Genomic DNA, 11,590 nt, shown 5'->3' on the forward strand with positions numbered 1-11,590 from the left:
ACTTGAGATGCATGTCAGCTGTTTTCTATATCTGTAATGAGGCTTGAAGCAGATGCAAGTAAATATATCAGATCAAACAGACAACAGCACACATGAAGAATGGCTCTGTTTCTTTCACAAAAATAATCCATAAATTTAAGCACCAAACACCCCTCAACATTCAGTCTTCAAGGCTGATTCATGTACTGAAAGAGAGCACAGCAACAACAAAAGGGATAGTTCTGTTATTTGGTTAGTTTTTAAGGCAGAGTCCATTTTATGTTTCTTCTTCTGAAAGAGAGAGACAATTAAAAACAATTAGTTCTGGAAAGGAAGACATTTCCCCACACATGCCCTGACGCTGCAAGGAGTTCTACATGGGCAGAAAGTAAACCCTTGTGCCCTAACAAATTTAATAACAGTCTTGTTGTGTGAAGCGGCAGGATCAGGGTTTAAACTAAAATCCAGGATAACAGAAGGGCCAGAGTCTCCAAACATGCAAGTTATTGGTGCTATTAGGCGGCATTTATGTTGACTAATAGCCCTTCGGACCATGAGCACTATGTGTTCAAGTCAACTTCAATGCTTGCCTTCAATGGATTTAAGCTGCTTTCTGCATAGTTGGTATGAGTAAATTGGATTATTTCTTTGGTGGCAGACACCTTTTATCTCACCTACACTAGGACTTGTAGTCCTACCTTTCCTACTTTATAAGGACAAACCTATATTTCTTACTAAGGAATATTATTTCAATCTGATTATTGGACTATACTGTAAGTACCATCACAAATGAACAGGACAAAGCTATTTTCTAATTAAAAATTCAAATAATCAATGACCATAAGAGACGGTGTTCAGTGTTCATTTTAAAATACCGGTTTTGAAAATCATTACATTTAAATTTTTCTCCTATTCTCCATGCCAGATTTTTGTCCACACCCGAAACACTGGCAGACAAAATGTCACTAGAGATGTCATAAAACAAAAAAGACAGCAGCATTCCAGCACTGTGTTTATTGCACAGTTCAGTTTTACAGACAATTTTCCACAGCTCTGGTTTGACAATCCAGCTGGTGACTTACTATTTGACACCTAAATGCATCATTGACAGACTGATATGCTACCTCTCAGCCTGTTTGACTTAGGGAAAACCAGCATAAAGTTGCAAACTGTCATGGAGGGACAGATGTGGGGAAATGCGAAGTCTTTCATTGTCATATTTGAATGCTGTCAGTGAATAAGGACTCAGGTACTACTTTCAAAACCACCTCTCTCTGCACCTCTTCAACACCACTATAATCAAATAAGACCATAATGCCCACAAAACCTACTAGGAAAGCTACTAGGAGCTAGAGGCATCGGTCCTTTGGTTGTAAATCTCCCCACTGCCAGTGCTGTTATGTTGCAATTTGGACTCAAAGCATTTACCTCCATGGCTAAGCACAGACATTCAAAAAGCCCAGCCTGAATTGATTCAATCTTTCCAGGTTAGTCTAACCTGCATAGATTGAACCAATTTGCAAGTGAATAGACATTCACTTTTGAGTCTGGAAATGCACCCACATGCCTGCAGTGGCTCAGGCTAGAAGCTGGGCAGGGTGAGAACTAGAGTGAGCCCTTGGCTGCAGAGAAGCTGTGCTGGGAGGGAGAGGGGGTGTGGCCAGGCCCTGGCAGGCTGGGTATGATTGTGGAGGGGTTTAAAGCCTTACCCTGGCCTGCAGGGACCCCAACCAGGGTGTGCCTGGAGGGGGAAGGGAGAAGCAGCCTTTGCCAGACATTTCCCATCCCTGCCCATCCCCACTTGAGTGTCAGGAGGCTTGGCCAGCCCCAAAAGCAGTGTGAAGCAAACAGAGATGGGGGAGTCCCTCCCTGCCCTGTTCCACCAGTACAGACCTGAGCCAGGGTCTGCCTGGCTGGGGTGGAGCAGCCCATGTCAGGGTCACTCCCTGATCACTGCTGCAGCAGCAGAGATGGGGATGTGGCTAGATGCCAGCCCAGCATGGCCCCTTTGGCAAAGGGGGCAGGGAGGGGGTTTATTCCTGGGACTGGCAGACCCCACCTGTGGTCCCTGGGTAGGGAGAGGGAAATAACCCCCTTCCCTGCCCCTTCTCTTCAGAAGATTGCGGTGGGGCAATTACATGCCCCACCCCCGTCAATCCAGCAGTGAGCATGGAGCAACCCTGACATAGGCTGCTGCATCCCAGCCAGGCAAACCGCAGCTTAGGTCCATGCCAGTGGAACGGGGTGGGGGCAGGAATTAACCCCCCTGTCTCTGTGCACTTCACACTGCTGCCAGGGCTTGCCATGGCCCCTGCCACTCAAGCAGCAAGCAGGACAAAATGCCTGACGGGCTACTGTGCCCCTGCCTGGCACCTGGCTGGGTCCTGATGGGACAGGGGAGTGAGGGGGGAATAAACCTTTTCCCTGTCCTTTGCTTTAGGGGGGCCAGCGTCTAGCCACACCCCCACTTCTGCTCCAGCTAGAAAGCAGAGGGGTAGGGCCATCCCTCCTCCACTGGAGCAGACATAGCCCAGCTCAGGGCTGTAGAGCACCCTGGGATGCTGGGGGACTCTGGTTTAACTTAAACCAGGAAGGATTCTGGGACAGAAGTTTCATAAACTGGTTTGACCTCAATCAGTTAAATCTGATACTACATTCAATCAGGTTTATCTCAGGTTTTAGCCATTTTATAACTGGCTTACATGCACTGAACTTCTGTTGTTACAGATTTTAACCAGTTTCTTGTCACTTAAACCGGTTTAGGTGTAACTTCTCTACCTAGCCCTTGTGAGCAGGCCTTCTATGGTAGGATCTAAGTGATCCAGTATTATTTGTAAACTCTGCACATCACAAGGGAGAGGAAAATGCTCTCAGCTAAATTTAAATAATGCTCCTCATCCTTTTTCTGTTTGGCCCTTAGGTCTTGCAGTGCCTTGGAAATCCACAGATAAAGCAATGGAAGTTCAGTGACTAAAGGATTATCTACCCATGCTTGGAGAACCGGGTTTCTGAATCCAAGTCTTTTCTTTTTTTGAGTAAAATATCTCTTCCTTATAAAAGTGAAGAAAGACTTCCAATGCACCTCACTCCCCAGTTCTTACAGCTGTGGGCCCTAAAACATATTTAAAGCCTAGATGTTTGCATACAAATAAAACAGCAAATTCTTTCTTCACAACACCAGATTGCAGAACACTTTGCAAAGCATGTTGGCCACAGTTCCTTTTTCCACAGGGGAGAAACTGCTGAAGGCAGTTATTTGAACAATGTTGCAATGCTGTTGACCAGTCTAATTTCTCAAGCCCAAGGGAAGAGTTGTTGGCAGGAAATAAGGGGGCTTTTTTTTCAGAAAGTGGGGAAAGATTGAGGAGGGAAAGCTGGGAAACATATTGTATGCTTTTGGTCCCTTGTGTCTGATCACATTCCCAACTCTTCATCTAAGATTTCAGTATTATTTGCAAATAGCCAGGTATTTCACAGACTTTGCTGTAGTGGTTTCAGCTCAGAGCTCTGGAGACGTGATACTAACATTTCAGACAACACGCAACAGAATGGTTCCAAAGAAAACTAAGATACAGAGGCTGGGTGAGAGGGGAGGGGAAGTATGAACCATTACTTACCCATAGAAGAAAGCCATTTTGACAAACAGACCTTCTTTGATGACATTCAAGCAGGTCTGAAACACAGAAAAGTCTTTTAGGAAAGTCTCCTCCATTTTTGAATGAATAAACTATCCTGTGACTAGAACTTGATCTCTGGGGGTGTATTTAAACATACCATCCATGATCAAGTGCATCCTGCACATGAAAGTTTTATCACTGACACGCAATTGCAGTAGTGTGGACTCTCTCCATAACCCAGGGTTTTTTTCCTTTTAGGCATTAACTTCCATCAGGAATGGAGAACTTGAGCCTCATTCTGATTTTTACTGTGTAAAAGGAAAATAAAGTTGGAAACTTGTTTCTGATACAGACATGCATTCTACTTTACTAAGCTAGATCTTTGCCCTTTCCTGCTCTAGGCAGCATAGCCATCATGAACTTGTGAGCGACCAGAAAAATTCAACTGCACAATGGAAAAAAGGTGTATGTCTGTTTCAAAGAAAATGCACAGGAAACCTAGATACAGCATCCATAAGGTATTAGCACAACTGTCCAAGCACCACAAACTGTGATAATTTTCTTAATGTTCACTTTCAGATATGTTGTATCAGGGCATGCATAATAATGCAGATGTCAACACTGCTCACTTTTCAGAGGAGGCAAGGAAAAGAGAGGGGCTTGGATTACACAGATCTGCACAATGTACAAGGAGTTAACAGCCAATTTTGAAAGCACCACTGAGTGGGTCTGGGAGGACTCTTGGTTGCACATAAAGAGAATAAAATAAAAAAGAGTAGCAGAGTCAAGCAGAACCCCGAGGGGACATCTGATTTCCTACAGGGGGTGCACCATGCTCAAGAGGCACAACCTGAGCCCAAAGCTGATTCATATCCCACTGACAGGAAACAGAGCTCTGAGAGTGCATATGGGCCTACTGTGATAACACCTGCACGACAGTTCTGTGAATCATCTCTCATTGGAGTGGGTCATGAAAGAGTGCCACTAACTCACCCTGGCTCCACAACCTCCCTGCCTCCAAATTTCCCCCAACAGTGGAAGTATGACTTCCTAAGGTCAATTTTCCCCTCTTACCCTGCGCAGCAATTACTTTGCAGATGAGAACAAAATATAAGCAGAAACAAGCTGCACATACTTGATTCTAACAGTGTTTCCAGCTGGAGAAACATTTGCTTGTAATGATAGTTCAGTCTTTGAAGTGAACCAGTCACCACTTTAACTGCTCGGTTATTTCAGCTCAAAGGAAGAGTCTATGTTATCAGCAGCAGCGATTGCTGTTGGAAAAGAGAGTGCAGTACACAGTAGGAAATTGCACCATTTCATCTTTGGCTATGCATCAGGTCATCTCTCGAATTACATGGGTCATACCATGTAATCATTTATCAAGGAACTTCCAGGGAATAGTCAGATGTTAAATTGTGAACAAATGCAAAGTCTCGGGGTGCGTGATAACTCTGGCTCATTTCTTTCCAAACTTCAATGAGTCAGAGCTTTCCCAGAATGACTTTAGGAGTCATACCTCTGGGTATATGCCATGTTGACTGGGCACTCACCACATTGTTGTGTTTGGATCCCATATAATGGACTTGTGTGCTTTTTTGAGAGTAGTTCTTAACTGTTTTAGACCTCAGGCAGCCCTGGATAGACTTAGGCTGTCCTTAGAAAATACCAGCTCTTACATTTTCACTTTTTTCACTATAGAAAAATAGCATAGTTTTTTTCTGTTGCAAAGAACTCGGAAAGATCACAACTATGGATTTGTATTTGAAATCTTTGGGCTTACCCTGTGAATCATGTTTGCACATCTACAATGCTAATGTTGTGTGGTACCCCATGGCATCCTTGAAAGGATCTCAGAGCATCCTGAGTGAGAATCACTATTTTAACTGCTTCCACTGACTCCACTCAAGAGCAGCCCTAGGTGCATCTATACATGCAATTAATTTGAAGCAATAAACTCTGGAGCAGTTTGAGCCAAAGTAAACTACACCCAGGTACAGCATCTACCTGTGCATCTGGGACAGCAGCAATTTAAGCCGGGGCAGAGCAGTTTACACCAGGACTGCTCAGCCCTGGGCTCTGGGTGGTGGTGTCAGGTTGTGGAAGGGTTGGCTGGGGCTTGAGGGTGCTAAAAAAAACAAAACAAAACTGCAGAGCTGTGAGGCTAGGCAGCAGGCAGGAGTCTGGCTCCCTGCTGCCTTGGTGCAATTTCCACCTGTGGTTAGCATCTACATATGTATTTAATCACAGTAAATTGCCCTGGTCTAAGATCTGACAGTACTATCTTACTGTAGCATAAATTTGTTCACTGTGGCCTAATACTGTCATGTGTACATGGTGATGCTTTACTCCTCAGATAATTAGTCTACTCCACAGTAAAGCACACGTGTAGACACAGCCACTCTTTCCTTGATTTCTCTGGCACACTTCTAGGCTGGTATGCCACTGAAGAAGTAGGACCTTATGACCCAAATGCCCTAAGCAACGATGGCACATTCTCTCAAGAAACCCCAACCACATAAGCAGTCTCAGTGCTTCAACCTTGCAGGAGTTCAGGAAGGCCATTCTTTCCACCAATGCCACCTGAGAAAGGAAGCATGCAACACCAATACAAGATACTCCATCTCTTTGCTAGAGTCAAACAAACATAAGCTAAAGGAAAAGACATCTGACCTGCCTCATTTTCCTAAGTACTCCAGGGATTCTTTGGCTTAGATCAGAGTCCCTTGAGGTTTCCAGGCTCTCCCACTTGCCCTGTAATAGCCTTGTTGTTTCAGGTCTCTTCTCTCTAAAGTGACTGAAAAGAGCCTTAAGAGAACTTCTGGAACCAACTTCAAAGAGAAGTGGTGCTGGCTCCTACCCTGGGGGTCTTTAAGAGGAGGCTAGATGTACACTTTGCTGGGGTCGTTTGATGCAGTACTCTTCCCTGCCATGGCAGGGGGTCAGATTCAATGATCTGCTCAGGTCCCTTCTGACCCTAGAAACTATGAAACTATGAACTGCAATTTTCTAAGCAAGGTGACCGCCTCTAGCAGCTTCATCAGGTGATCAAAATTTATAATCATATGATCCATTGCTTACTTAACAGGTCTGCCTAGATAGACTGGGGGTATTTTAGTCAAGCTAAGTCACCTCCCTTGGGATCCAAGGGTATCACCATTTAAGTAAAGACTGACAAATTTTATCTATACTCCACTGTTAGCCCAATGTCCATCTTATGGCATTTCAACCCAAGACAGAGATGAGAGAGAAGGCAAATAAGCTCAGCATTTGAAACTGAGTTTTTACACAGAGGCTCCCAGTATAAAATATAATCTTACACCGGGCATTAGAAAGATTTTCCAGATTATCACAAGGGGTCTCACTGATGCTTCAGGTTGGTTGTCTTGCTCAGTAAATCAAATTTGTGGTAACTGATGATACTGTGGCACTTTTCCAAGAATACAATACAGAAAATTTACAAGCGAGAACTTTTCTTCCTTAGATTCTTAAAATACTTTATTTCAAACAAAACAATGCAATACAATGAAGTGAAAGCAGTTAGGCGATTTCAGTTACTCTTTAATACAATATTAGCTTGACCACACAGATTCACTTTAAAAATCACACAAAATGAGTTGCAGGAAAATTCTCATTTCTGATCCCTGCAAGAAATCCTTGGAAAAAGCTTCTCAAATCAGAGTGAAGAGTTCATCAACTAACATATTATCCATCCACACCTCCAGCTTTCTGTGGCCCTGGAATGTTTATAGGGCAACCACCTTTATGAAATTCACATTAAAATCCATGACAGGTCAGTAAAACGTGTACAAATGTAAACATTCTTAAAATCTATGCATGTCTGAGCCAGTTAAAAGTGCATCTCCTGAAAGGTGCAAATAGCCTACCCCATCCCTCCATGTGTATAAAGGACACTGTTTGCCAAGGTGACCTGACTTTACCAAGCACCTCACCTTCTCTCAAGAACTGCCCCCCCAACATTTTAAATTACTTAAAACAAAGCTGCAGATGGTGCTGCTAGAATTTTCGTTCTAAACTAAAGTTTGGACAACCTGGCTGTGTCAGAATGGACTGCACTGCTGAATCAAATCTATCTTTCATAACATGCAAGAAAAACTAAAAATGTAAATGTAATTTGTTCCCCATGTTGTAATGCACTGCAGATCCTTGTTGATTAGTGATTAAGGAAAAAGCAAAATATTGCCTTTATCAGGGATTGAAAGGAACTGTAGATTTTACCATTCCCTTTCCCTATGTTAACTAGGCTCCAGTAAATATATCTAACTAGCAAATGTCAGCTAAGTTAAAGTCAGCATCTGAGGCATTAAGTATGAGTGAAATTTTCAAGGGAAACTCAACAGAAAATTACGTCTGAATCTCAGAGTTCCTAATGGAACAAGGGTACCACAACAAACACACAAATTAGAATATCAGAGCCTAAAACCCTTTTTTAAAGCCAACCAGCTAGAGTCCATTTTTTTTTTAAAAAGCAACTGAAACAGGAAACCAAATGCACAGAAAGTCCACAGTAAGCATTTACACAATAAAGGTAGAGAGAAAACATGATAAGAGACCATTAATATTAAGTAACCTGAGAAACAGGTAGACACCCATACAGTCCAATGGGTCGCCAACTGGTTAGAGTGTCGCACCCAGAGGGTGGTAGTGGATGGGTCCTTCTCGACTTGGAAGGACGTGGGAAGTGGGGTCCCACAGGGCTCGGTCCTTGGGCCCGCCCTGTTCAACATCTTCATCAGTGATTTGGATGAGGGGGTGCAAAGCACCCTGTTCAAGTTTGCTGATGACACTAAGATGTGGGGGGATGTGGGCACAATAGAGGGGAGCAACAGGCTACAGTTGGACCTAGATAGGTTACAAGGATGGGCGGAGGAGAACAGGATGGGGTTTAACACAGACAAGTGTAAGGTGATGCACCTGGGGAGGAACAATCGGCACCATACATACAGGCTGGGGAACTCCCCTCTTGTCAGCACGGAGGTGGAAAAGGATCTGGGAGTCATTATTGACTCCAAGATGAACATGAGTCGGCAGTGTGGGGAGGCGGCTAGGAAGGCCAACTGCACCTTGTCGTGCATCCACAGATGCATCTCGAGCAGGTCCAAGGAGGTGATCCTCCCCCTCTATGCGGCACTGGTCAGGCCGCAGCTGGAGTACTGCGTCCAGTTCTGGGCGCCGCACTTTAAGAGGGATGTGGACAGCATCGAGAGGGTCCAGAGGAGGGCCACTCGTATGATCAAGGGACAGCAGGGTAGGTCCTATGAGGAAAGGTTGCGGGACCTGAACCTGTTCAGCCTTCAAAAGAGAAGGCTGAGGGGGGATCTTGTGGCCTGTTATAAACTGGTTAGGGGGGATCAGCAGGTGCTGGGGGAGTCCCTGTTCCCCCGAGCGCCGCAAGGAGTGACCAGGAACAATGGTCACAAGCTGGCGGAGGGAAGGTTTAAGTTGGACATTAGGAGGTGCTACTTCACGGTCAGGGTGGCTAGGGTCTGGAACCAGCTTTCAAGTGAGGTGGTGCAGGCTCCCACCCTGGGGGTTTTTAAGAGGAGGTTTGATGACCACCTTACTGGGGTCATTTGACTGCAGTGCTCTTCCTGCCATGGCAGGGGGTCGGACTAGATGATCTGCTCAGGTCCCTTCCGACCCTAGAAACTATGAAACAGACACCATCAGAATATGAAAAATCGGAATGAACACACTTGTCTTAATTTTCTCCCTCCTCCCCAATAAATGCAAGGGCTTTCTTCAAGGTCTTCAAGCAGCTAAGAGAAGTTTTGGACATGGTTCAATATTCTTTAAGGCTTTTCTTCAGTATTCCAAGGCATTTCACCAAGTATCTCTACATCCAAAAAACAATTACTCAGCCTTCAGCAATGGAAAGAGACAAAACAGACTGATAGGAATATCAGTTCCAAAGCTGCACTTGTACAGTGTTCTTCTCATGAGCTGCAACATTTCCCAGAAGCACAAAAGCTCATCCGCTCTGCGGGCACTTTAGAATCTGCGTAGGGGTTTTGTTGACAAAGGAGCGGCGGAGAGGAATCCTTTGGAAGGAGCCTAATTCTACTTTCAGGAAAGTTAGTGGGAGTTTTGCCATCAGGTGCGAGTGGGAGCATGACTGGGACCCAACAGAAAAGAAGATTCATGTTCAATCTATGCAAAATGAATGCCCAGGTAATATATGGCAAAAGGAACCATGAATTAGGGATGTCCATTAAATCTCATTTGACCTAAAATAGTCTTCAGCCTTTAATGTTATTTGTTTGTAAGTAGACATTAGCAGAAGAATATCCAAAATCTGAACTAGAATTCGTTCTTTGGAAATGTAGAAAGGAAGCTGGTAAGTCCATACCTCCAAATTCTGAATAAATGTGACATCTCCAAACAGTTTAATATTTTGACAAGTTTTAGAAGAAGCAGCAGCCTTGCTGAAGACCTGTACTCAAAGGTTTCAAAAACCAATACCAGTAGTTACCAGTTCCCTCCCCACTCCCCTGTCTTTCATTTTGAATCCATTTATTTTATAATGAGAAGGCACATTTAAATGTAATGTATGAAATAAGTAAAGTTTTACCAATACCATTCAAACACTTTGCTGGCAACAGAAGACAGATGAAATAAGCCCAATTAATTGGTTGCTTTACTCTGCAAACTCCTCAATATTCCTTCACAGATGCATCTATAAACCTCTCACAGAAGAGTTAAGTAGTTTAGAGCAACCTTCTGGTAAATGGAGTTGAAGTCACTAAAGCTAGAATTCCCAGGCTTTAACCAAAGAGAAAATAATTTAGGCTGTAGTGGAACCTATTTAAAAATTAGGTGTTTGGAAAGGCAAAGGTCATTTATTGTGGAAATATCTGACACCAAACTGTTTCCTTTCATAGATACACATTCAAGTAAAGAGAAGGCAGCTGTTTCTTTCTCCTTGGCCATTTCCACAAAATAAACAGAAGGAAACTTGCATTGAACATTTAAAGTCAAATAATTCCCTTAGACAGCGTAGGGGCTCCCACAGAACAGAGAGGAAACTAGCCACACTCATGGCAAGAGTAATGTTTGGCCCTTCAGATTCATTGCTGCATTTGCAATAGTATAAGTGTCTGGGTTTGTAACCCAAAATCAACAGAAAAGTTAATCTGGCATTCATTTGGATCTTCCAAAGAAGGAAGCCTCATTTAAGACAGAACAATTTAGACTGAAGAGAGTTAACAAACAGCAGGTTTATACAAGGGGAAGTTTCTGAAACAGTTTTTCTATACACTTTCCCTCCAATTTTACTTTCACAATGGAAAAGAGCAGAAAGTGTTATTTTACTGTGTATATGTGATGAAGAAGGTAATTTAATATACTCCTGAATTATATGTTATCATCTTAAATGTTTGCTTTTGTTAATCACACTTTGTAGCAAAGTCAAATATGGAACTACAGAACATATAATGAAGTCTTAAAAATAATTAAGACAAGTGAGCTCTCAGCTAAAACAAGAAAAGGTACAGAGAAACCCAGTTAGATTATTGTGCCTGGAAGAAGGTGAGTTGTGCTGTGCATTGGAAAAATGTAACAGTTTGCTTTCTAACATGTAATTAACTGGAACAAACAGCTATCAGCCTGATGTAAATTGGGTGACATCTTTTAATTGTTCAGTAGTAGAACCGGGTGGAAAAACACTGTGCTGAGCTATCAATTTTGCCATATGATTCCCCTCTCTCCACAGCAACTGACTAACTTGAGAATTTCTAAACTGCATCATTTACATTACATAGCATAGATACAGTTTAGATGAGTGTAGAAAGCTTTCACTTAAGGAATCTGAAATAATCTACTTGGATGAACAGAGTAGCATCCTTGACAGATGCAAGAAATCCAGCAGGGTATCAACTTTAAGTTTTTATCCTTGCTTGCTTACAGAAGAGACTTGATTCTGTAAAATAAGAGTTAATTTTAAAAGAAAATGTTTTAAGAAATGTCATGAAGGG

General features: G+C 43.1%; 1 long non-coding RNA gene across 1 annotated transcript; it reads left to right on the forward strand.

Annotated features, from left to right (window-relative positions):
- The first annotated feature begins 7,938 nt into the window (after positions 1–7,938).
- Positions 7,939–11,272, forward strand: LOC109298747. The gene is made up of 2 exons (XR_002097690.1): positions 7,939–8,198; positions 9,278–11,272. It is a non-coding gene; the product is annotated as an uncharacterized LOC109298747 (long non-coding RNA).
- The last annotated feature ends 318 nt before the right edge of the window (positions 11,273–11,590 follow it).

This window comes from Gavialis gangeticus, unplaced genomic scaffold (assembly GCF_001723915.1).
Source record: "Gavialis gangeticus isolate Ggan-Ray unplaced genomic scaffold, GavGan_comp1, whole genome shotgun sequence".
Taxonomy (NCBI): Eukaryota; Metazoa; Chordata; order Crocodylia; family Gavialidae; genus Gavialis; species Gavialis gangeticus.